Here is a 26,965-nt window from a genome sequence, read left to right on the forward strand (position 1 = left end):
ATCAGAACTCACATTTAGTGACTCAGTTTGACTAGAGGATAAAATCATGGCGGCCCTGATTTTGTGGTTTCCTGTTACCCACTGCCTCCAGCCTGCATACCAGCCATCCAGCCATGTCCATCTTGGAATTCTCTTGCTCAAAACCCGAAATGTTCCCAACTATCTAAAATTTAACCTGGCAGTCTAGTGCAGACAATGAACTAGCACCATCAAGTTCTAGATCCAGCTCATCATACACTAACTGTTTAACTTTGGGAAAATTCCCTTAACTTCCAATGTCTTATTCGCAAAATGGGATAGTTAAATTATATGATCTTTAAACTCCATTTCAGCTATAGATTCCACTTGGTCAAGCAAATCTATACCTCACAACCCCTCAGCTTTTGTTCTAGCCAAATAATTCTCCAAGCTTCTTCCTACGAGGTTCTGCACAGCCCCTGCCTCCCTCCTAGACTCATCATACACACCCCCTATCCTGCACATTTCCCCTTCACTCTCTCCTCTCACACTATATAGGGCCTTCTTTCAGTTTCTCCAAGATGCAGCCTTCCTACCACCAAAGAGTTTTCCCATGTGCAGCACCACCACATCCCACCTATCCTCGGGGTTCTCAGTCAGGTCAGACTCAATGCTCTCTTTTTTAAAATAAATATTTCATAACATCCCTTTACCATTCTGAAACAAAATTTATAGATAATACAAACTAAACATAATTTTAAATGATTATATATATGTATATGTTATGCAGAGTCTTAACTATATTATAAAGGAGAAATAAAAGGAACATAATTCAGTATAAAATAATAATTATGCTAATAGTAAATGCTCTGGTACAATTACATTAAAAGGGAGTGAAGCAACAGAATACTACTGTTTTTCTTAACAAAGCTTGGAGGACTATTTGACCATTCAAACTATACATACGAAAGTATAACTCTGAGTTATAAAAACAACAAAAAACTAGGAATCAAGAAAGCTGAGTTCCAATACCAGCTTTGCCAGTAACAAGCCTAAAATCACTTCTAAATATTTTCTTTTAATTTTTTAAAGTCACTTCACCTGTCTCACCTTCAGTTCCAGCCTAAGTAAAGAGCGCTGAATAAAGGCAGCACAGTCCCTGGGTGGTGACCAAGCAGGTGGAACTCCAAGTCCAAGCTTACTTCAACCAGAACAGCAGCTCAGCTAGGATTTGTTTATATACTACAGCTAGCATCTGGTTTTTTCTTTTTTTGTGGGGGAGGCAGGGGGCGCCTGATTCATAATTTAATGGCTGTGCAGGTCCCTGTCCCTTATTTCTGCCACTCACAGGCCCACTGCCTTGGGGTCAGGGTTTTCTGCTCAAAGGCATGGATGTCCAGAAGCTCTTTGGCTAGGCACGTGTTCACCAGCTGGCGTCTCTGAAGCTGCAGCTCCCTCTGGAACTTGGCTGACACCACCAGGACTTGGAAGCTAGACGCACAACAATTGGGAGTCATGTCCTCCACTTGCTCATGCTCCACCTGCAGGTCCTGCTGCAGCTTCTCCCAGAGGTACTCAGTGCTGAGTTCCACTGCAGCAGCCCAGCCAGGATAGAACCCCAGCTCAGACCCCAGCCACCTAGCATCTGTTTATATAAGGCTTCTCTGTTATTCCTTGTATGATAAAAAGGACTGTGACAACTTCTTATAAAACCAAACATGCAAATACCATACAACTCAACAATTGCACTCTGTTTTGTTTTTTCTTTTAAAGATTTTATTTTTTTTTTTTCCTTTTTCTCCCCAAAGCCCCCTGGTACATAGTTGTATATTCTTCGTTGTGGGTCCTTCTAGTTGTGGCACGTGGGACGCTGCCTCAGCATGGTTTGATGAGCAGTGCCATGTCCGCACCCAGGATTCGAACCAACGAAACACTGGGCCACCTGCAGCAGAGCGCGCGAACTTAACCACTCGGCCACGGGGCCAGCCCCTGCACTCTGTTTTTTTTTTAAAGATTTTATTCTTTTCCTTTTTCTCCCCAAAGCCCTCCAGTACATAGCTGTATATTTTTAGTTGTGGGTCCTTCCAGTTGTGGCATATGGGACGCCGCCTCAGCATGTGCCATGTCGGCGCCCAGGATTCGAACCAGCAAAACCCTGGACCACCGCAGCGGAGTGTGAGAATTTAACCACTCGGCCACGGGGCTGGCCCCAGCAATTGCACTCTTGGGCATTAATCCCAGAGAAACAAAAACGTGTTCACACAAAAAACAAATGCTCATACTTGCTTTATTCGTAACAGCCAAAAACTGGAAAAAATCCAAATCTTTCAACAAGTGACTGGTTAAACAAACTGTGGTTCATCCATATTATGGAATTCTACTCAGCAATAAAAAGGAACAAACTATTAGTAAAAGCAACATTTGGATGAATCTTCAGGGAATTAAGCCAAGTGAAAAGCGACAATCTCAAACGGTAACATATTATTGTGTGATTCCATTTTCAAACAGTTTTGAAATGACAAAATGGAAGACAGATTGGCTGTTGCCAGAGGTTAGAGATAGCAGAGGAGAGTGGAAGGTGGGAGGGGTGGGTGCTAGAGGTAGGTGTGGTTATAAAGATGTAACACAAGGGATCGTTGTAGTGTTGGAACTGTTCATTACCTTGACTGCAGCGGTGCATAAAAAACCTACACAGGTGATAAAATTGTATAGAACTTAATACACACACACACAAGTAAAACTGGGGAAATCTGAATAACGTTAGTGGACTGTATAAATGTCAATATCCTGGCTGTGATACTATACTACAGTTTTATAAAATGTTACCATTGGGGGAAACCCAGTCAAGTATACAAAGGAACTGTTTATTTCTTCTTTTTTTCTTTAAAGATTTTATTTTTCCTTTTTCTCCCCAAAGCTCCCCAGTACATAGTTGTGTATTTTTAGTTGTGGGTCCTTCTAGTTGTGGCATGTGGGATGCCGCCTCAGCATGGCTTGCTGAGTGGTGCCACGTCCGTGCCCAGGATCCAAATCGGGGAAACCCTGGGCCATCGAAGTAGAGTGTGCGAACATAACCACTCAGCCACGGGGCCAGCCCCTCTTTATATTATTTCTTAAGACTGCACATGAATCTACTGTTATCGCAATTAAAATTTCAGTTAAAAAAAGCCTAAAAACCTAAATCCACTGGGCTAGAGGCTCCTTAAAGCTGGAACCAGGGCATTTGATGGTCCTCTGTGCTTTTCAAACTGTCAGTAGTAGGGGTCTAGTGGGGGTTTTTCCCCCTAATTGTAGTAATCCAATATTTTCCTAAAATACAATTAAAATAATTAATAGAAAAGTAAAGACAAAATGCAAGCCCACATTTTATTATTAACTCTCAATTTCTGTGGGATGTCATAGTAGACACGGCAATCAGCACAAGGATCACACTTTTGAGTAGTGATGCATCAAGACAACTAAGCCTACTCATAAATTCTTAGCACACCAGTTCTATCTCCCGAACATTCAACACACAGCCATCATTTGACTAAAGAGATACTTCCCACGTTTATGAAAAATACTTACGTGTGGAAAAAACCCTCCCATATATTCATGAAAAAGCCCATCAGAGCCAAAAAAACAAACAAAACACTTCAGGAACCAATCTCTTTATAAAAGAAAGTTAGATGTTCTTTTAAGCCTTGATAGACTAACTAAGAAATCATTCTTTAAAATATACACACTGCAAATCACACACCTGAGATGACAGGAAGGCAACTCAAGGTGTTCTGGGAAACCCTTTGTGGGAAACTGTCGGGACTGGGTTTCAGGGTAGCAGCACTCTGAATATGAAACTGTCTCTTTTCTGATGCTCCAATTTTTCATCTGACTATCTTTCTCCTTAATTTAAGTTCAAGTGTAGATATTATAGACAGTATTTATTAGCTCAAATAAAAGTAATAAATAATAGGAGTTGAGGAAAGAACATGAAAAGTAAAATCTAGGAGTAATTCCCAAGTTTCACTTAATTTTATCCCATAGTTTCAAACTCCTTTTAAAATAAAATTCTTACCAATGATACTAACAAACAGCTAAACTGACTGCTTTGAGGTTCACATCTTTTCCCTCTCTATGCCAACTCTTAGAGATTAAGAAATACACAGCAAAATGTTGACAACCAAGTGATACACAAAAGGAAAACCTAGCACATGGATAATCTGATTAACAGGCCCAATACTTAACAAAACACATTTATTAATGGAACTGAAAAAGGAAACAGAATTATTCAGAAATGAAAAGGAAGTACTGACATGCTACAATACAGATGAACCTTGAAAACATTATGCTAAGTGAAAGAAGTCAGTCACAAAAGATTGCATATTACATGATTCCATTTATATGAAATGTCCCCAGTAGGCAACTCTAGAGAGGCATAAAGTAGATTAGTCATTTGTTAGGGCAGGGAGTAGGGATGGGATTGGACACTAATAGCTAAAAGGTTTCTTTTTGAGGTAATGAAAATTTTCTGCAATTGATTTTGGTATGGTTGTACAACTCTGAATATGCTAAAAATCTCTGAATTGTACACTTTAAATGGATTGATTGTATGGTATATGAATTATGTATAAATAAAGCTGTTGCAAAAAGAATGCGAAAAAAGGAAACAGGAGTAGACTCCACAGACAGTAGACAATAAATGTTTATTAAATATATAACAAAAAGTAAATAAAATGAAAATAGATAAAATGCTTATATAGAAAAAGTACAGAATTTTTTCACATACACTTAGTAGCTGAGATGCGGAAGCAAAACTGAATCGTCTATTGAGTAGAAATAGAAGAAGGAAGAAATGATTGGTCTTAGAATACTTTTATGCAGATCAACTAAAGAGCTATGCATATTATATGTGTAGGTTAGGACTATCTACCATTCATGGTACAATATACATCAATTTCCCTTTCCCTATGTAATTCCAACCTCTGCTAATTATTTAGGTAATTTAAAAGAAGAGACTATGATATTCAAACACTGTGACTCAATAGTTCCAAGTCCTAACGTGTCATCCCTAACAAATAATGGTTGTGTAAAGATTTAGTTCATAGACACTCACTATAAAGTTATTCCCAAAGGAAAAGTAAATTAATTAATAACAAAAGTATCTAACAAAAGAAGATTGATTAAATTGTGTTATATCCATATGATGGAATACTATAGAGACTTTAAAAATCATGTTGTAAAAGAGTATTTAATGACTTGAAAAATGTTACTATATTAAGGAAAGAAAACTGGTGGCAGAACCGTAGGTGTAACATGATCCCAATTTTGCCTTTTAAAAACATACATAAAAACGAAATTGGAGGGGCCAGCCTGGTGGTACAGTGGTTAAGTTTCCACATTCTGCTTCAGCAGCCCGGGGTTTGCCAGTTCAGATCCCGGGTGCTGACCTATGTACCACTTGTTAAGCCACACTGTGGCAGGCATCCCACATATAAAGTAGAGGAAGATGGGCATGGACGTTAGCTCAGGGCCAGTCTTCCTCAGCAAAAAAGAGGAGGATTGGCAGCAGATGTTAGTTCAGGGCTAATCTTCCTCAAAAAAAAAAAGCTTCAAAGGGAGGCATTAAAAACAAAAACAACACAAAATTGGAAAGACACAAAATGGAAGGAAGGAAAGAAAAATCTCTGCCATCTTCCAGAAAATGACTTGGAATTTTAAACTCAAAAGTTAATTGTTAGATGTGTTAAATTTCATTTTGTTAGTTTTAGTCTGGTCTGTTGAACTCTTTTAGAACTTGGATCCTGGGGCTGGCCCCGTGGCCGAGTGGTTAAGTTCGCGCACTCCGCTGCAGGCGGCCCAGTGTTTCGTTGGTTCGAATCCTGGGTGCGGACATGGCACTGCTCATCAAACCATGCTGAGGCAGCGTCCCACATGCACAACTAGAGGGACCCACAACGAAGAATATACAACTATGTACGGGGGGCTTTGAGGAGAAAGAGGAAAAAATAAAATCTTAAAAAAAATAAAAAAATAAAAATAAAAATAAATAAATAAATTCATGTGCTCCGCTTCAGTGGCCCAGGGTTTCGCTAGTTCGGATTCTGGGCGCGGACATGGCACCGCTCAACAGGTCATGTTGAGATGGCATCCCATACAGCACAACCAGAGGCACTCACAACTAGAATATACAACTATGTACTGGGGGGCTTTGGGGAAAAGAAGAAAAAAAAAAAAGATTGGCAACAGATGTTAGCGCAGGTACCAATCTTTAAAGGGAAAAAAAAGAACTTAGATCCTATTATTCGACATAAAGAATTAATCTCAGCCACGGCTCACAGTTATATCACCTCAAAATTTTACAAGGACTTCTTCAATATTGGTCCTAATCACTAAATTATAAAACTGTCCTCAAAAAGCAGTATGCAGAAAAGTGTACAGACTATACTAACATACATACATACATATATATATATATGGTAAATAGTAGAAAAGTAGAATATATACACACATATACATTTGTTTGAAAAAGGAAAAAATCTCTGAAGGGCATACAAGAAAGTGATGGCTTTGGTTGCCTGTGGGGAAGAGAACAGCGTGGCTGGAGGAAAGAAGCCTTTGGTAACTTCAAATTTTGAATGGCTATATTATCTATTTGAAAACATCGAAAAAAGTTAAATTCAAAAATTATCTTTCAATAAGTCTGATGGCCCTCCAGCTTGACACAGATTCATTAAGCAAATAATTTATGGCTGGTTAAAAAAACATGCCCTAAAACCACGTGATGACACAATCATCCATTCTCATATCTCTATCTTCTTCCAAAGACTTCCAAAGACTGAAACTCTATGCAATTGGAAACACAGAACACTGGAAATACTCATCCTGAACACTAAACAGAGACCCAAGAGACCCCATTTCCTAGTCTAACAACTAAGCTGTCCCTAAGTCTCCTCTTTAAATTCTGAGATTCTACAAGATAATTAAATAATAATTATTCTATTTCTGCAAGCACATGTGTGTGTCTAGGCTCCCCCTGAATCTCCACATAGCTCTTCCCCAATATGACTAGATATCAAAGAATCTCTTTAAGGAAAAAAGTCTGTGTAGCACAGACCTGAACATATAATAAGTGTTTGGAAAAGAAGTGTTAAATTGAAAAATGACAACTCACTTTGAGAACTTCAATGAAAAGTAAAAGAGATACTTAAATGTAAAATGACCCCAATTAAAATAAATTTTATATACAAAAATGTACAGAGAAAGGTACACAGGCTATATGCCTGAGTATAACAGTAGTTATCTTGGAGGAAGGCAATGGAAATGGGGAGAACAGAGGAGGCTGGAGTGAGAAGGTCTGAAAGGGGACGTTTCACTTTTTACTCTATTTTCCTTCTTTATTTGAATTTTTTACAACTAGCATATGGTTACTGACTAACTAAGGACATCTCAGGGAAGGCAAAAATCTACCTTAACGCTAATTCCTATTAACTTTTCTTTTAGAAAATAGCAGGAGTGTTATCTTTTTCTTTTTTGTTTTGTTTTGGTTTTTCTCTTAAAGATTGGCACCTGAGCTATCAACTGTTGCCAATCTTTTTTTTTTTCCCCCGCTTTTTTTCTCTCCAAATCCCCCTAGTACACAGTTGTATATTTTAGTTGTGGGTCCTTCTAGTTGTGGCATGTGGGACGCAGCCCGAGCATGGCCAGAGAAGCAGTGCCATGTCTACACCCAGGATCTGAACCAGCGAAACCTTGGGCTTCGAAAGGCGCGAACTTAACCACTTGGCCACAGGGCCAGCCCTGTTATCTTTTTCTAAAAGAGAAGCATATTTTTCCTCACAGAAGAAATTAGCCAAAATTTGAATCTCTCACAAACCATATACACATATGTACATACACAGCCCTTTTAAACAAAATTAAGGCAGTTTTCCTGTTCCTCCTGATGTGTCTCTTCTTCCTAGAAACCCAGTTAACTTGCAAAATGTTCAGTATCTCTCTAATGCAAATTTCCCTTTCCCACACCCACTGTCATAGTTAAGCATCCCTCACTGCTCTTCTGGACTATTCTAACACCTCCCCCTCCTTGTTTCCCAGTCTTTGAAGGGAATCGTTCCAAGTCTGCCCTCAGATCACAGAAATATATTTTATAATTCTACTCCAAGGATGTTGGGTTTCTTGTACAAAAGCAATCAATAGGACACCTGAGCAATTCTCCAAATAATTTTATGTTTAGGAGTAACCAAATTAATACTTTTCTTTTTTTGTGTGTGTGTCCTTTGCCCATTTTTTTTAAAGTTTTGTTGGTTTCTTTTTGAGGAAGATTAACCCTGAGCTAACATCTGCTGCCAATCCTCCTCTTTTTGCTGAGGAAGGCTGGCCCTGAGCTAACATCCATGCCCATCTTCCTCCACTTTCTATGTGGGACGCCTACCACAGCATGGCTTGACACACAGTGCCATGTCCGCACCCAGGATCTGAACCGGTGAGCCCTGGGCTGCCGAAGCGGAACATGCACACTTAACCAATGTGCCACCAGGCCGGCCCCAAATTAATATTCTTGATAGTAGCCTTTCCCCCATAGGGCTAGTGGCAAGCCATCAATGCCACCATGCAAGAGCTCCAAATCATCAGGCAATGTACTGAAGGCTGACTTTACTTAAAAGTAGATTATGATGACAGCATGTAAACAGACAAAAGTATACGCTACACAAAAGCAGAACCAATATAAGCCAATAATGATCTGTATATAGCAAAGCAGGAGGCTTTACCGTCAGGCAAAGCAGTCTGAATTCCAGCTCTGCCACTAACAAATTTTGTAATCTTGGATAATTCTTTTTTTCAGATTGGCATCTGAGCTAACATCTGTTGCCAATCTTTTCTTCTTCTTCTTCTTCTTCTTCTTCTTCTCCCCAAAGCCCCCCAGTACATAGTTGTATATTCTAGTTGTAGGTCCTTCTGGTTCTGCTATGTGGGACGCCGCCTCAGCATGGCTTGACAATTAGTGCCAGGTTCACACCCAGGATCCGAACTGGCAAAACCCCAGGCCACCAAAGCAGAGCACGCACACCAAACCACTCGGCCAAGGGCAGGCCCCTTGGATAATCCACTTTTTAAAATCCAAGTTTACAGGGCCAGCCCAGTGGCACAGCAGTTAAGTTTGCATGTTCCACATCAGCGGCCCGGGGTTCGCAGGTTCAGATCCTGGGTGCGGACATGGCACTGCTTGGCAAGCCATGCTGTGGCAGATGTCCCACATATAAAGTAGAGGAAGATGGGCATGGATGTGAGCTCAGGGCCAGTCTTCCTCAGCAAAAAGAGAAGGATTGGTAGCAGATGTTAGCTCAGGGCTAATCTTCCTCAAAAAAATAAAACAAAATAAAATCCAAGTTTACTCCTATAAACTGGAGATAACACCACCTACTTCACAGACTTTTTGAAAGGATTAAGAGATAAAGCATAGAAAGATTTAGCATAGTGCCTGGTACACACACTATAAGCATTCCATAAACTTTGGCTATCATTATTAATATGCCTAACACAGGGTCGTACCCAAGCAGGAGCTCAACAAATATTACTTCACATCCAGTGTTAAATTCCCTGCTCAAAATAATACAGTGACTGCTAAGTGGTAAAGCTAAGATCATCCATTTTGTTTTGTTTTGTTCCTGATGCTAAGCCCAGAGCTATTTCTATAACGTAAAAACTTCCAGGAAGGGATGGTGGCAGAGGGGGCATAGTTTTCAATCAAAAATGAATGCATGTGAATAGACACCTCCATCTTATTCACCTATGCATTAACTGCACTATCAGTGTAACACTAGCCAAGGTAGAAAACTGAGTAAATACAATTTTTTAAAGTTTTACTTTAATGATACTTTAAACATTATAGTTAGTGTCCATTTTGTTTAATTTTCTAATAGTTATATAAGGTTACCTTTTAATGTTCAAAATAGCTGAATTTCTCTACTTTTTCATTATACGCATTTATTATAGTCACCTTTCATGGTGAATACGACACTCAAAATTCAAAAGCACAAAAGGATATACAATAAAGTCTCCCACCACCCAGGTCCCTCAGTAACTCAGGTTCCTCTCTCCAGAGGCAACCAACATATACCAGTTTATTGGGCATCCTTTCAGAAATACTGCATTTATAAGCAAGCAAATAGATATATTCTATTGCCTTCTTTTTTAAAAAATGTAATGGTAGAAATCTATACATACTGTGACCATACTTTTTTTTTCTAACTTTACCCATTTATGTGGTGAAATCATTCCACATCAGAACGTAAAAACTTTCTTCATTCTGTTTTACGGCTACAGAGCATTCAAGCATATGGATGTATATTATTTTTTAAAGTCAATCCCTAGGCCAGCCCCGGTGGCCTACTGCTTCCACTTAAGTTTGGCACGCTCCACTTCGGCGGCCTGGGTTCAGTTCCTGGGCATGGACCTACACCACTCGTCCGTCAGTGGCCATGCTGGCACAGCGGCTCACATACAGAGGAAGACTGACAACAAATGTTACCTCAAGACAAATCTTCCTCAGCAAAAAGAGGAAGACTGGCAATAGATGTTAGTTCAGGGAGAATCTTTCTCAGAAAAAAATAAAGTAAATTCCCTACTAATGAACATTTAAGTTACTTCAAGAACTTTGTGGGGCTGGCCCCATGGCCAAGTGGTTAAGTGGTTAAGTTCAGCCACTCCGCTTTGGTAGCCCGGGTTTCGCCAGTTCGGATCCCAGGCACAGACATGGCACTGCTCATCAGGCCATGCTGAGGCAGTGTCTCACATAGCACAACCAGAGGGACTCACAACTAGAATATACAACTACATGCTGGAGGGTTTTGGGGAGAAGAAGAAAAAAAAAAGATTGGCAACAGATATTTGCTCAGGTGCCAATCTTTAAAAAAAGAATTTTGCTATTAAAAACAACGCAACAAATAACCTTGTCCATGCATCATTTTGCATATGTGAGTTTAGCTAAAGGATAATTCCTACCAAAACTATTAATGGGTCAAAGAGTATGTGCATTCATAATTTTAATAGATATTGCAAAAACACTCTCCTTAGAAGTTGCAACAATTTATACTTTCAGGAACAACGTATGAAAATATCTTCCCCCCAATCCTATTCAAAAGTATTAAAATATTTTATCTTTGCCAAGTTGATAGGTGAAAGTTCATGTCATTTTAAGTAATTTAATTTTTATTATTTAATAATAAATTTTAAAATAAATAAAAAATAATTAAAACAATTTAATTTTAAAGATTTTTTTTTTTCCTTTTTCTCCCCAAAGCCCTCCAGTACATAGTTGTATATTCTTCGTTGTGGGTCCTTCTAGTTGTGGCATGTGGGACACTGCCTCAGTGTGGTTTGGTGAGCAGTGCACTGTCCGTGCCCAGGATTCGAACCAACAAAACACTGGGCCGCCTGCAGCAGAGCGCGTGAACTTAACCACTCGGCCATGGGGCCAGCCCCTAAAATAATTTAATTTTAAATAATTTAAATTTTAAATAATTTGGGTTTCTCTTAAAGGTAAAGTACTTCACTACGTAAATCCACCCAAAAAATTTTCTCTAAGATTATATTTTAAAGCAAACATTACTGACACTGACAATAATATATGAAGACTTCAGAAAGGACTGGGCTCCTTAAAAATATTTTCCTTTACTTAAAACAGATCCCAACTTTAGCATCCAACTAGATGCAGTCAAATGCAAAACTTCTCTAATTTACTAAATAGTTCATTTTCAAAATAGACAATACTACATTGGATTTTACTCTCCATGCCCAGTAATGAAGAAATACTATTTGTAATTTTAAAGATTTTATTTTTTTCCTTTTTCTCCCCAAAGCCCCCTGGTACATAGTTGTATATTCTTCGTTGTGGGTCCTTCTAGTTGTGGCATGTGGGACGCTGCCTCAACATGGTTTGATGAGCAGTGCCATGTCCGCGCCCAGGATTCGAACCAACGAAACACTAGGACGCCCTCAGCGGAGCACGTGAACTTAACCACTCGGCCACGGGGCCAGCCCTGTAATTTTAAAACTAAAGTCCTCATCTAGAGAAATCACTGCTTATAAATGAATTCAAAATTAGTGGTTAGGTCAAAATAACTCTTAGGGAACTGACAAGATAGGATTTTCTTGCTTTTGTAGGTGTTTTTCCTCCTCAAAGTCCCAGTACATAGGTGTATATTTTAGTTCTAAGTCCTTCTAGTTCTTCTATGTAAACCACCACCACAGCATGGCTATTGGCAGACGAGAGGCGTGGTTCTGCACCCGGGAACAGAACCCAGGATGCCAAAGGGGGGAGCGTGCCAAACTTTAACCACTAGGCCATCAGGGTTGGCTCAGATTTTCTTGTTTTAAGTGCTTGCTTTTTATTTTGTAAAATAATACATGGTTTGGGAAATAACATGAAACGAGAATTAGGTAACTAAAATAAGATTTGGGAGTTACTGAGATTTCTGTTAAAAGCAAAAGTTTAGACTACTGAGAGGGAAAAGTCACCCTGCCCCAATGTACGTCCACTCACAGCTTTTCTACAGGAAGAGGCACACTCATTAAGAGCTCAACTATTCAGCAGTAAAGAAAATAATCCTAAATCCCCCACGTGCAGAGTCACTCTGTCATAAGGGTTTGTAATGACACACAACCATATACTTGCCTGAAACAAGCTGCCTGGGCCCCAAAGTTAGTCAGAAAATCTGTGTGTCCTATGTGTCTCCTTCTATGCGTCTAAGTACTATTCACGGTAGATATAATGTTAATGTTCACATTTCTTTTCTTTCTCATGTGAATATGACAAAAAAGGCGAAACAGTACAAATGCTTCTCTATTTGGGTTTTTTTTTTTTTGGTTAAAAGATTAATAACTGTAGTCTATTGGCTCGTTTACTCAAAAGTAAGCTTATGTCTATCTTCCTCTATTCCCAGTACTTTAGGATCAAGCTTAGTAACAAGTTTCAATATACCATACAAACAAATTACCTGAGCAGAAGGGGGAAAAATATTCTGAGTTTTCTTACTTGAAAACTCTGTAAAGATGATCTACACAAGCTTACTAGAACACCTAACTACATTAGGTCATACATTAAGCATTTTTGTTAGTTACATATATATGACCAACCACAAACAAGTCTTTCTAACTGTAAAGCCAAGGCAAAAAGAAAAGCTTATCATACATTCAAAGCAAAGGCATAATCCATCAAATAACTAATTCACTAAATCTTAACTCTTATCCATACAACTGGATAAAAAACATAACACTTTAAACCTATACAGTCTCTTTCAACCTTCCTTGGAAGGACGAAAAAATAAAGAACTGTATGAGGTAATCAGTTAAAAGCACAAACTCTAGAGTCAGAAAGACCTGAGTTTGAAACATGACTCTTCCACTTGAAAGCTGTTTGCCACTTGGCATGTTACCTCCCAAACTTCAGTTTCCTCATCTCTTAAATGAGGATATCATTAGTACTTCATTACAAGTTTGTTATGAAGATAAAATAATATAAAAAGAGCACTTGGCATAATCTGACACATAAGTATCCAATAAATGTTAACTATTGTTATAGTCTGTCTAATTCCATACAGTAAGCCACACAGTTTTTCTAATAGGCTATATTGACAGCCATAGTTTTAAATAACAAAAGAACATAAAACAACACAAAGAATACACAGAATTTTAAAATCACTGATTAAATATAACTGCCAAGGGGGCCGGCCCTGTTGCAGAGTGGTTAAATTCCCACGCTCCACTTTGGTGGCCCTGGGTTTCACTGGTTCAGATCCTGGGCACAGACATGGTACCATTCATCAGGCCATGCTGCGGCGGCATCCCACATGTCACAGCTAGAAGGACCTACAACTAGAATATACAACTATCTACTGGGGGACTTTGGGGAGAAGAAGAAGAAAAGAGAAAAGAAGATTGGGAACACGTGTTAGCTCAGGTGCCAATCTTTAAAAAAAATAATAAAAATAAATAAATAGGTGCTGGCCCAGTGGTGCAGGGGTTAAGTGCGCATATTCCACTTTGGCAGCCTGGGGTTCACCAGTTCGGATCCCAGGTGCGGACATGGCACTGTTTGGCAAGCCATGCTGTGGCAGGCGTCCCACATAAAGTAGAGGAAGATGCGCATGGATGCTAGCTCAGGGCCAGTCTTCCTAAGGAAAAAGAGGAGGATTGGCAGCAGATGTTAGCTCAGGGCTAAGCTTCCTCAACAAATAAATAAATAAATAAAATAATTGCCTGTGGCTCAAAAAAAGACAGTGAATTCTTCATAAATTAAAGGTAAAATAATTGTTTCTGGTTACTATGGCACACATAGCTATTTTATATACAGAATTATGTGTGTGTGTGTGTGTGTGTGTGTGTGTGTATAACACTCCTTGTAGGTAGAATGAGAACCTAAAACCCAGAAGCATCTCAGTTAGGAAAAATATTAATAATGAAATGGCGGGTGAAGAATATAAAGAGTTAAGACAACTAATGATTTCCAATAAAAATGTGAAATTTCTACAGCCATCCAAACAACAAAAATAAAATAATTTCAATTGATCACAACCTTGTCCAAAATCAACCACCATCTACTCTACTCCTATGGATGTTTCCTTAGGCTCACAGTGCAAAAACCAAGCGTGTTAAGAAAATTCCAGGGGGCTGGCCCAGTAGTATAGTGGTCAAGTTAACGTGCTCCACTTCGGCAGTGGCCTGGGGTTCACAGGTTCAGATCCCAGGCACAGTCCTACTCACCTCTCATCAAACCAAGCTGTGGCAGCCTCCCATATAGAAGAAGCAGGAAAACTGGCACAGATGTTAGCTCAGGGACAATTTTCCTCAAGCAAAAAGAGGAAGATTGGCAACAGGTGTTAGCTCAGGGCCAATCTTCCTCACCAAAAAAAGAAGAAAAAATCCAGCTGTTTCTACCCATGATACTCTCCCCAAAATTAACTATAATGAATCTTAATTAAAGGGAATGATATCTAGGGGCCAGCCCTGTAGCCGAGTGGTTAAGTTCGCGTGCTCTGCAGCAGTGGCCCAGGGTTTCGCCGGTTCGGATCCTGGGTGCAGACATGGCACTGCTCATCAGGCCATGCTGAGGCGGCATCCCACATGCCACGACTAGAAGGACCCACAACTAAAAATACACAACTATGTACTACGGGGCTTTGGGGAGAAAAAGGAAAAATAAAATCTTAAAAAAAATAAAATATTAAAAAATATATATATTAAAGGAAAGGATATCTATATAACTGATAAATATGGAACCTAACTTTTGAAAATATACAACCAGAGAGATAAGTTTTAGCTAACAAATTATAATTTTTGTTCAGATAACATAACAGCAGCAATTTGTAATGCTTTATAAAGCTAGAGGAAAACACTGATTTTACCACCATCTAAATACAAGACCTATACTAAATCAGTAGTTCAAGAATAAACTATTTTAAATGACCATATTTCAACTATTTAATAAAAATTAATTACTGTGTAACTACATGTAAATAACTTGTCGGAGGTAGTTGGTGGCCTGGCTACAAAAACTGAGCATCTCTATTTCAAAGAGCAGGTCTTCAGTTTAATTCCTAAAAAAATTGTCAATAGGTTAAAGTATTAAAGAAACATTAAAGAAAACTTTAAATTGTATTAAACTTATAATTCTGACAATCTGATATGCTCATTATTTACATCACAAAAGCTTAATCATTCAAGTTAGTAAAGTATAAATGTCTCAAAATGGAGTTTGACCTCTTGTTGACAGTCACCTCAGATTTCTTCCAGTGGCTCAGCAGGTAAGGAATTCATGGAATTCAGGTCTTCAAGGTCTAGTAAGCACTGTGGTTAAACCACCCAGTCAACACCAAATTATGTGGGGCAATGCCTGCTCATTATCCAACTCCTTTGACTCCTCCCATCTTTTCTCTACTTCACAACTGCCATTATTTCTCAATGGTAGGAGGAGATAGATATGAAATTAGTAAATATTATAAATTAGTTATTAGAAATGCAAGGAAAAACTATGGTCAGGAATGTGGTTAAACTGCAGTTTACATAAAGCTTCTGGATTACCAATGGATTTCTTTTAATCCACATAATCCTCCTCCTGAAGGCATGGATAATCAGGATCGCATTTCCCTTGAAGGCAAATGAGCATTTGTCAGGTGGTCTCCCAAGTGGCCAGAGCACCATGGGATGACACGCTACAGGGTCAGGGATGTGGCAGCCCTTCTTGGGTTTGCACTAGGGGATTCTGAGCTGCAGACCTGGCTCTAGCAACATCCACAATACAGGGGACTGTCCAGATTAACATTCTATATTTTAGCAGTAACTACTCCTGGCTAAAGGGCCAACTGATAATAACCTCAGGTGACCTGCTTTAAATATTTGAGGAAATGAGGAGATGTACATTCTTGGTAAAGAGGTGGGGAAAAGATAGATTCTGAAGCCAGGACTCAGGGTAAGGATTTGTGAATTTTCTGAGGAAATGATGGAATTTCTAGATTATTAACTGCCTTAGCCTAGAACCAAGTTAACAGGAGAATGAAAAGCTACACTAACCACACCTCTTAGCTATACAGATAGCATATCCTTCCTTCAATCCCTAGGAAAGCTGAATACCTAAAACAACTGTTAAGTGCTGGAATAAAATGGACAGGCTAGCAGAAAGTGACAATGCTAGAGAGAGACCAGGGAGAAAAGCTCAGACTTTATAACACAATCCTTGGCAAAATTAATTTCTAGCTTACCATGTGGTAGCAGAAAATGGGAATTCTGGGTTTACCAAAGAGAGATGAGAAGATACGTGATGCCATCCATTACGATTTTATCACGGACTTGGCCCCAAATTTCTTTGTTAGACAGCCCCTATTGTAACCCGACATTATGGGATTTGCCTCACATAACATGTTACAGAAGTTATACAATAACTTTTCTTAATTTAAAGCCTTTATAACCATTTCTCCATCTACAACGTTAAATACTTTATCGTATGTAAACTCATTATGTTGAAGACTGGACTTCTCTCACTTATATATTGAAAAGAAAACCAACAATTAGGTTGATCAACTATCTACTCATTCCAGTTCTGATATATTCTATCTATGAGAAATTTTCTCTTTAAAAACCAAGTAAGGGGCCAGCCCCGTGGCCGAGTGGTTAAGTTCTCGTGCTCCGCTTTGGGGGCCCAGGGTTTCACCAGTTCGGATCCTGGGAACGGACATGGCACCACTCATCAAGCCATGCTGAGGCAGCGTCCCACATAGAAGAACTAGAAGAACATACAACTAGAATATACAGCTATGTCCTGGGGGGCTTTGGGAAGGGAAAAAAAAGAGCAAGATTGGCAATAGATGTTAGCTCAGAGTCAATCTTCCTCACTAAAAAAAAGGAAAAAAGAAATATGCAGTCTGCATTATTAGAGCAACTGGTAGCTAACATACTATACACACCCAACCATACATCTAATCCCTTTCATTTTCCCTCTCTCAACTAAAGCTTATGACTCAGAATTATTTAACCTGGAGATGATACCATAAAGGCTACCATGGAATATATGGGAGAACAACAGGTTTTTCTAAAAAGGAAGTGCACCAGTTTGAAGTCACTCTAAGGGGTAAAGCTGGACCAATGGCTGGAAAATCCAAGAAGACAAACCTTGATTATGAAAAAGTAAAAAGACCTCTTCAAGAAAAGGTTAGTTTCCTCTCTCACAAGGTGTTCTAGCAGACATTAGGCTACCGAAGGCTCACAGGCACTCCTTAGAAAAATAGCCCATACAATCAGGGAATGGCGGGAGGGCAGAAGGAAAACAACCCAAGTGTTAGAATTTGAGGAGTGGGGTGAGAGGTAAGAGAAGGGAAGTTGACCCACACAAGCCGGAAAATCTATGATATTCTCCCTCATCTTCCTTTGCTTCTACTAAATGTTCAGTCAGCATTAATCTTCTGGTCTAGGATTTCCTCCTCCAATGTATTTTTTCCCTATATTCCTGCTCTGACAATGGAACTGTACACTTCTGATTTTTCATACCCTTCTTTGTTCACATACCTGCCAGACAGTCTTCAGGGCTACAGACTTGGTCTCAGGCGGAGAAAAAAATCCTAACTTATTTGCCTCTTTCTACAATATGACAAAGCTCTCAAATGAGCAGTTAATAGAAACCAAATGATAAGGATTTATTCCCAAGATACAGTAATATAAGATAACACAAAATCAAGGGGCCGGCCCAGAGGCGCAGCGGTTAAGTTCGCACGTTCTGCTTTGGTGGCCCTGGGTTCTCTGGTTCCAATCCCAGGTGCGGACATGGCACCACTTGGCAAGCCATTCTGTGGTAGGTGTGCCACGTATAAAGTGGAGGAAGATGGGCACGGATGTTAGCTCAGGGCCAGTCGTCCTCAGCCAAAAGAGGAGGATTGGCATCAGATGTTAGCTCAGGGCTAACCTTCCTCAAAAAATAAAAAAAGATAACACAAAATCAAATGGTTCAGGGCCAGCCTGTGGCCAAGCGGTTAACAAGTGGTTAAGTTCACACGCTCTGCTTCAGCAGCCCAGGGTTTTGCTGGTTCAGGTCCTGGGCGCAGACATGGCACTGCTTGTTGGGCCATGCTGGGGTAGCGTCCCACATGCCACAACTACAAGGACCCACAATTAAAATATGCAATCGTGTACTGGGGGGATTTGGGGAGAAAAATCAGAAAAGAAAAAGATTGGCAACAGTTGTTAGCTCAGGTGTCAATCTTTAAAAAAAAAAAAGAGCAAATGGTTCAGAGGATACAGACATACAGACGCGCACATGCACACACGCGATGGGGTAATCTCAGATTCAAAAAAATAGCATAAGTGAAATAAAAACACCTGCTCTCTGTAAAAATTCCAACTGCTACCCTATAGGAATTAGTATGCAACACTTAATCAAACTACCACATTCTAGAACTAATCCCCTCCAATCAAAACCAAAATTCAATGTCTCAAAAGGACAAAACAAGGCTGGAAAGCTTGTTTGGTTCCTTATTTGCAAAAATACTAATAATCCAGTACACAATGAACAAAATTCACATTTGTTTTTGTTATCAATGGCTTAACGTCTAAATGCTTAGCCTTTTCAGCACCCTAATGAAGACTGAGGGAGTAAGGACGCCTAAGAGAATAACTCTAGGCCTTCTGATTACTTCCTCATTTGCTCAAATCTGGGACCAAAAAAGGGTAAAGTGTGTTCTGCACATGTTATACTTGGAATCAGAAGACTTCATAACTTATTTCATTCACATATTCACTCATTCGACATTAGTTAAATATTCCAGACACTGTTCTGATTACTGAGAATACCAGGGAAGACAGACAAGGGCCTTGATGTCAGAGAGCTTATAGTATGTTGGAGGAAAAGCACCATGAACAAATGAACAAGAAAATAAGCAAGATAATTAGTTGATAATGCAGGTAAAGAGTCTGGATTTACTTCTTACTGTAATGAGAGGCCACGGGAGCAGGAAAGTAAGTAAAGATCACTCTGCTGTTCGAAAATGAATGGACTGTAGACCAGAGGCAAGGAGACAGTTAGGGAGGCACTACCGAGGAAAAAGTGGGATGGTGGCAATAAAAATAAAGTGAAGTAGATACAGTCTGGAGGTAAAAGTGAGAGGGTTTGCTGCTGGGGAAGGCCTAGGTTAGGGAATGAAAATCAAGAACTCCACTTTGGACATATGAAGTTTAAGGTGCCTATAGACAAATGAAGTGAAGATGTCACGGAGGCAGGTAGAAGAAATCTGAAGCTCAGGACTGGAGATAAAAACCTGAGAGTCAACAGCACATTAATAGTATTTAAACCACAGGACATGATGAGATCACTCACAAAGAATACAGGTAGAAAAAAGCAGAGGGACTGGCTTAGAAGCCGGGAGGCATCAGGATGTTCTGAATTCAGGAAAACAAGGAAAAGTCAACACAAGAGAGAGAAAGAGTGAAGAAAAGGAAAATCAAAAAAGTATAATATCTTGGAACGTTCCTTTATACAATGTGATTCTTTAGTCCACCACCTACCTCCCAACCTCCCAGCCACACAGACAAACTCAAATCCTATAAATGAAAAGACTGAGGCCCAGAAAGACTGAGTGACACCCCCAAATCCTCAGCTCTTTGGGACCCAGGTCCAGCCCTAGAACCAAAATGTGACTTCTGACCTCTAGTCTTCTGACAGCGGCTAGCAGGGCTTCTGTTGGGTTCATAGACAACAGGGACGATCACAAGACAGGAAGAACATAATGACACTACAAGAGACAACATAATTTAGTTTACGAAGTTCACTTTTAATTTTTTTCTATGGATTTTGTTCACATTCACACAGCATGTCGGATCAGAAGCCTTTAAAGGATGAGTCTCTAAGAAAAGCAGGAAATGCAGGCAAGAGGTGCAAAGTAGCAGTAAATCAAAACCCAACTCAATTTTCTCCACTTCTAAAAAACATCCTGACGGTGAAAGACCCTCAGCAGAGGTGAATCAGGGGGTGTAAAACAAAGTTTTTTGGTTTTAGTCATGTTTGGTTAGTGATTACCATTCCAGTTTTAAAGGTTACGATTTTTACTCTGTTCCACACTCGCCTTCTAAAACGAGGTTAAGAACCTTACCCTGACCGCCGTCTCCTATGCTACACTATCATGACCTAAACAGTTCTGCTTTTACCATAAATATCTCACAGCGTAGCATAAAAATCCCCAAGTGATTAATGAACTGCTGAGAATTCTGACTCGTTGGAGACGATTTTATTAGGAATCCTATTTCCAAACAGCCATTGAGCGCTTCAAAATAAGTACTCATCTAATTTAATTGTGATGACTTCACCAGACAGGAACACTGCCCACAACGATGTTTACAAAAGCACTTGTCACTCCCTTCGGATGTAGCAATGCAGAAAAAGGAGTCTGTTTCCATATTCTCCGTGTTTATACTCTGTAACAAGTGACAGCGTTTTAAGTGTCACTTAAGATTATTTAAACAGCAAAGCCCTTCAAGTTTGTGAGTCTCACCGTCTTCCATCCTAAGCGAATCCTAAATTCGCTCAGGTTTATTTCAAAGGCAATTCCCACTCGGCACCTGAGACAGGTATTCCAAGTCAGCCGTAGCAAGAAAGAGATCATAGGGTACTAAGATGAGACCACAGGATTCTACTGCGGCCACTGGAGGATAACAGACTCCGATATCAAGCGACTCCAGCGGGGGTTATGGCAACTCCAGAGCAGTTCGGAAATGAATGTGCCCCCAAACGTACACGCGCACGGGCATCGGCCATGCTAAGAGGAGACGCTGCACCAGGGCTGCCCCTCACAGCCGCCGCTTCCCGAGCATCTGCAGTTCGGTCCTGCCAATCCGCCCGTCGGGTCCTCACCGCCAGCCTGGGAAGCACGGATCATCTATCACTCCCCTTCACAAATCAAGACACTCTGGCCCAAGGCCCCCAGAGGGTCCGCGGCGGCGCTGCGATTTGAAACCACGACCACAGCCCAACAGTCCGGGATCCCCGCCCCTAAAACACACTTCTGCGGAAAGAGCCACCTAAGGGTCGGGCAGCTCGGAGGGGTGCGCAGAGACCCCGGGGGCGAGGACGCCGCCTCCCCACACAGCGCCCTCGGGCCGCGACCGAAAGCGCCGGCGGCCGGGGCGCGCCGCTCCCCGAGGAGAGCCCCGGGAGGGCCGCAGGCGAGCCAGGGGGCGGGTGTCCTCCCCGCCGGCAGGAAGCGCGGCGCGGGCACCCGAGTGGCCGGCGCCGCCGGCTGTGGCGCAAGAGCGCGCCGCCGGGCAGCGCCGGGGCACCTCAGCCGGCCGCCGCCACCGCACCGCCCCTCAGCCGCGCCGCATCCGGGTCCCGCGCCGCCGCACTCACCTGCCCGGCGCTCCGCCGCCGCCAGCTCCAGGCTCCGGCTGCGCGGTCAGCAGCCCAGGCCCCCGCGCCCGTCCGGCTGCGCCGCCCCCATCCCGCCCCTCTCAGTCACCCCCCTGCCTGGCCCGCGCGGCGCTACACCAGCCCGCCGCCCACTGCCATGGCCCGCTCCTCCGGCGCCGCACCGACCGACGGAGCACGCGCGCGCCGCCGCCGTGTGCGCGCGCGCGCCTCCCGGGCCGGCCTCCCGGCAGCCCTCGCCCCACCCCGCGCGCCGCGCGAGCCAATCTCAGACCCCGCGGCGGCAGCCGCCAGACCTGCGGGCCGGGCCGAATCGGGCCGAACGGGGAGAAGGGCAGCACGGCCGACGAGTCCCCTGCGGCTGCTGAAGCGGTAGCCCAGGCCCTGCGCGGCCGTGCCGCTCCTCTTTGCGGCTCCCGGCGGACCAGGGGATCGGGAATCCCCAGCAAGCCGCCTGCAGGAAAGAGCCACCACCTGCCCCGGCCTTCCTACCCGCCTCCCGAGGGAGCCCTCTGTTCCTAGGTTTCCTTGCTGGCCTCCTCTTTCCAGTTCCTCTCTCCGTAATTCCATTCTGCAGCTTTGGTCATTCTCCGCGGTTCCTGGGCGCAGCACTTCGCTTCCTCCCTTCCCCTCTGTCGCTGCAGTTCTGGGGGTGGGGGCGCAGGGTCGGCCGCCCCACAGATGGCCCTTCAATCTCTGCACTGTTAGTGGTCATAAAAGCAAAAGTCCCGCCTCCTGAGCCCAAGATTCTTTCTCTGGGTTCATTTTTCCAATAGCAACAACTAACATTTGTCTGCAGAGCCTTACAATTTACCCAGCCTTTTTCTCATACCTTGTCTTTTGTGATCTTTGACCTCAACCAGGAAATTTCATGGCACACTTGAATTTCACTTACTGAAAACCAAATTTTAACTTATTGTAAAACTACTATGTTGTAAAGTTATTGTAAACTTTTTCCTACTATAATAGCTCAGGCAAACAGTTGAGAAGTCTGAGACAGAATCTAGTAGTAGAAGCTAATACAGCAAAGGTGGTCAACAAGCCAGTAATACAGGAAGAGTTTATTTGATAAATGATCCTGGTTTAGTTGACTATTTATAACAAGCCAAAGCTAGAATCGTGCCATATTCAAAGATAAGTTCCAGAAGAATTAAAGATATAAAAATATACAAAACAGAAACTAAGAGGAAACTTTTCAAAGAATAGTAACATAACTCAAGACAGGAAGTCCAGGATCATTAAAGAAAAAATGAAAACATTTGTCTACATAAATATTTTGAAACTTTTGCATGACATCATAATGACAAGTTAAAAAAAGAAAATAAACAATAGATGGAATAGAACTCCACAAAACATGGCGAACACATTGTATCTCTGACATAAAAGAGTTTCTATAAATAGATTTTTTTTGTAAAGCTAAGTAGCTCAATGTTTTAAAAATATGGCCAAAGTATAGGAGCAGGTAATTAATGGAAGAAAAAAATCCAAATGGCCCATTAAAAAGATGCTTATTTCACTAATAGTCATGGAAAAGGTTGAAACAATAATCCATTTTTCACTCATTGAATTAGCAAACATTAACAAGAGCAGTCAACAATACATGGGGAAACAAGCCCTGGTACATCTCTGATGGGAGTGTAAATTGCCACAAACTTTCTAGGAGTCATCTATTAAAATTTAAAATACACATGCCTACCCATTGACCAAAAAAATATTAACTCTGCCCTGTAGAAAAACTAAAGAAAATATCAGTTGTAAGGAGGTAGTAGTGGTTTGAATGCTTGCTGTAGTGGGTTGAATGTTGGTCCTCCAAAAGATGAGTCCACCTAGAACCTGTGAACATAGCCTTATTTGGAAAAAAGATCTTAGCAGATGTAATTAAGTTAAGGATCTTGAAATGAGATCATTCTAGATTTAGGGAGGGCCCTAAATCCAATGACAGGTGTCTTTATAAGAGAAAGGCAGAGGGAGATTTGAGATAGAGACAATGGTCACGTGAAGAACAAGGCAGGGATGGGAGGGATGCACCTACAAGCCAAAGAATGCCCAGGAATGCTGGCAGCTGCCAGAAGCTAGGAGAGGAGCATAGTACAGATTCTCCCTCAGAGCCTCTAGAAGGAACCAACACTGCTAACACTTGATTTCAGACTTCTGGGCTCTATAACTGTGAGAAAATAAATTTCTGTTGTTTTAAGCCACGTAGTTTGTTGTAATTTGTTAAAGTAGCCACAGGAAACCAATACAGATGCTTATTGTATTGTTTGTAGTGCAAAACAAGCACAAACAAACTGAAAACAACCTGATTGTCTGTAGGTAATGAAATCCATGAATCAATTATACTGCCTCCCTACTATGGAATACTATGCAATTATGAAAATGGATTAAACCTATTTGTATTGATATACGTGATAAATTGCTAAAGTGGAAAATGCAAATTTCAGAGTATAAAGAGTGGTATGGGGGCCAGCCCCGAGGCCCAGTAGTTAAGTTCTCGCGCTCCACTTCGGCTGGCCGAGGTTTCGCTGGTTCGGATCCTGGGCATGGACATGGCACCACTCATCAGGCCATGCTGAGGCGGCATCCCACATGCCACAACTAGAAGGACCCACAACTAAAACATACAACTATGTACCGGGGGGATTTGGGAAGAAAAAAAAAAGCAGAAAGAAAAAAAAAGAAGAAGAAATTCCTTGAAGTAGAATTACTGGGTCAACAGGTATAGGTATTTGTAATTTTGTAGGATATTACCAAATTATCCTTCATATGGGATGTACCGTTTACAGTCCCACCAGGAGAGTATTTGAGAGCTTATTTTCCTAGAGTTTCAGAGCTTGGAGCTTAGAGACTTGGAAATCGCATTGTAGAGCCCACTCATCTTACACAGAGAGGAATCAAAGCCCTTTAGGGTGAAAAGACTTTCACAAAGCCATAGAGCAAGTTAGTTATCATCCCCAAATTCTGAAGGAGGCGGCCTGGATGCTGGTCTCACATATCAGAGAGAGCCAACAAAACCTCAAACATCCTGTCCTGCCCACAGCTATTGGCATGCTGCCCTCGCTCCCCTCCTCTTCCCCAACTGCCTTCAAAGACGAGCATAAAAAAGGCCCAGCCACCCACACCCGGGGCCACCAACCACGGAAGGAAGAGGACAGAAAGGGACAGTCAGATGGAGGACAGAAGGGAAAGTGGAAGGGTGAGCAGCAGCCACTTGAGGAAAGACAAACTCTGCAATAGAAAATGAAACTTGGGGAGCAGACAAGGGGGCAGTGATATTGGAGGGAGAGGGGGAGGCAAGAAGGCATGGATTTCTGTCTTTTCTCCAGGCAAGAAAAACATTTTCACAAATGCTTGATGATCAGTAATATCGCTAACAAATATAAAATGCTGGCTTTAGGGGCTGGCCCAGTGGTGTAGTGGTTAAGTTCACGGCTCCGCTTAGGCGGCCTAGAGTTCACGGGTTCAGATGCCAGGCACAGACCTGAGCACCACTCATCAAGCCATGCTGTGGCAACATCCCAGATACAAAATAGAAGAAGATTGGCACAGATGTTAGCTCAGCAACAGTCTTCCTCAAGCAAAAAGAGGAAGATTGTCAGCGGATGTGAGCTTGGGGCTAATCTTCCTCATCAAAATAAATAAATAAATAAAATAAAATGATGGCTTTAAACAAGATATCTGAAGTAAAATTATCCAGCGTCCTCATATTTGTCTCTTTTATCTACTGCTTCCCTAAGACCACGATTTGTGCCTAACATATAATAGATGCTTATTAAATATTTCTCAATGAATGAATCATGTAGCTGAAGAAATTGAGGCCCAGAGAGCTTAAGGGGCTTCCTTAAGGTCACAGAGGCAGTGGAAACCCAGATCTTCTAGGCTCCTAACATTGCTGAAGTGCCTGCCAGCTGCTCCTCATGACCCACTGAAATGGCCTCGCCATGCATCTTAGGTTCCCAATCACTGCTAATGCCAACATTCCCAGCTGAATGGGAAATTCTCTAGGAATACTGAGGGACCACTCCTGGGCTGTTGGGACTGATAAAACCTTCATAGGTTTGTGAGAAGAGTCAAGGTACATTTTTAGAGGAGCCAGAGAGAAGGTTTATCCTGCATGGTGACATCTTTCCTGCCTTCCTTCCTAGGGTGTATCTACTTTGATGCTGAAAGCCTGGGAGAATTCAGGTTCAGTTTCTTAAAGTTTCCCTACCACCCCCTACAATCCATGCCACATCTGCCGTAATTTCACTTCCTTGTGACTGCTGGCCTCTCTCTGCTCCTCTGGTGAGGAGCGCTCCACTGTGAGACTTGCACCTGTCTGTTGGGTAATCACTGGCTTTCCTGCCTGTCTCCCCAGTGGGCCACGAGAAACTTGAGGGCTGGAAGTCTTCTTGTTCCCTTCTACATCGCCAGGTCCAAGCCACAAGCGTCATTTGGTTTTAACTGAAGAATTTCTTTTAAAGAACCAACTTCTCTGCTCTATTCACATTTTTAACAGCATTGTTTTAGGAAAGGATTCAGAGTTCAGATACACGGAGGTAGAACCCGCAGGCCTGGAGCCTGTAGGAATAAGGAGGGCATTCTGAAAAGGAGGAGAATGCCAAGCACTGGGACTCAAGGAGGACCAGACACTACATTCTCCTGGAAAGCAAAGGAAGAGATATGTAAGGCTTTAGAGGAAAATTTTATAAAATACGCACACACACCCAAGCACACATAGACATACAGACTCAGAAATTATACCTGAATTATGTGATATGGTACAACTTTAAAAAGAATGAGCCCTTTCTATATGAATTGATCTAAAACAATCTCCAAAATATTATTTAGTGAACTAGACAAGATGCAGAACAGTGAAGTATGCCACCACTTGGATATGCATAGATTATAATCAGAAAGACAGAAGAAACTGACAGTGGGTGCCTGGAAGGAGAACTAGAGATTCGGAAAAAACGGTGGAAGAGAGAATAAATTTTTACAGTTATGCTCTTTTATGCTGTTTGAAATTTTTGTCATGCTCACGTATACCTATTACATGTATATAAAGAAAACATATAAAAGTCTGTAATTTAGCGAGAAATATGATCCTCATTGAGGAAAGAGAGGCAAGAAGCAAGAGAGGAAAGGGTGGAGCCT

At 41.5% G+C, this 26,965-nt stretch overlaps 1 protein-coding gene and 1 pseudogene across 2 annotated transcripts in view; both read right to left on the reverse strand.

The window, feature by feature from the left end:
• Positions 1-22,674, reverse strand: part of PIK3CB (phosphatidylinositol-4,5-bisphosphate 3-kinase catalytic subunit beta) — a 169,603-nt gene extending 146,929 nt beyond the window's left edge. Inside the window, exon 1 of one of the 2 annotated variants that reach the window (XM_001495416.6) lies at positions 22,325-22,674. The gene's annotated coding sequence lies outside the window, so the exon portion shown is untranslated. Of the gene's footprint in view, positions 1-21,814; positions 21,946-22,324 lie in introns of those variants that run through there. The other variant, XM_023621014.2, reaches the window with a different exon arrangement.
• LOC138917961 (bolA-like protein 2 pseudogene) lies at positions 1,178-20,970 on the reverse strand (annotated as a pseudogene).
• Positions 22,675-26,965: the final 4,291 nt, after the last annotated feature.

This window comes from Equus caballus, chromosome 16 (assembly GCF_041296265.1).
Source record: "Equus caballus isolate H_3958 breed thoroughbred chromosome 16, TB-T2T, whole genome shotgun sequence".
In the NCBI taxonomy this organism is placed as follows: Eukaryota; Metazoa; Chordata; class Mammalia; order Perissodactyla; family Equidae; genus Equus; species Equus caballus.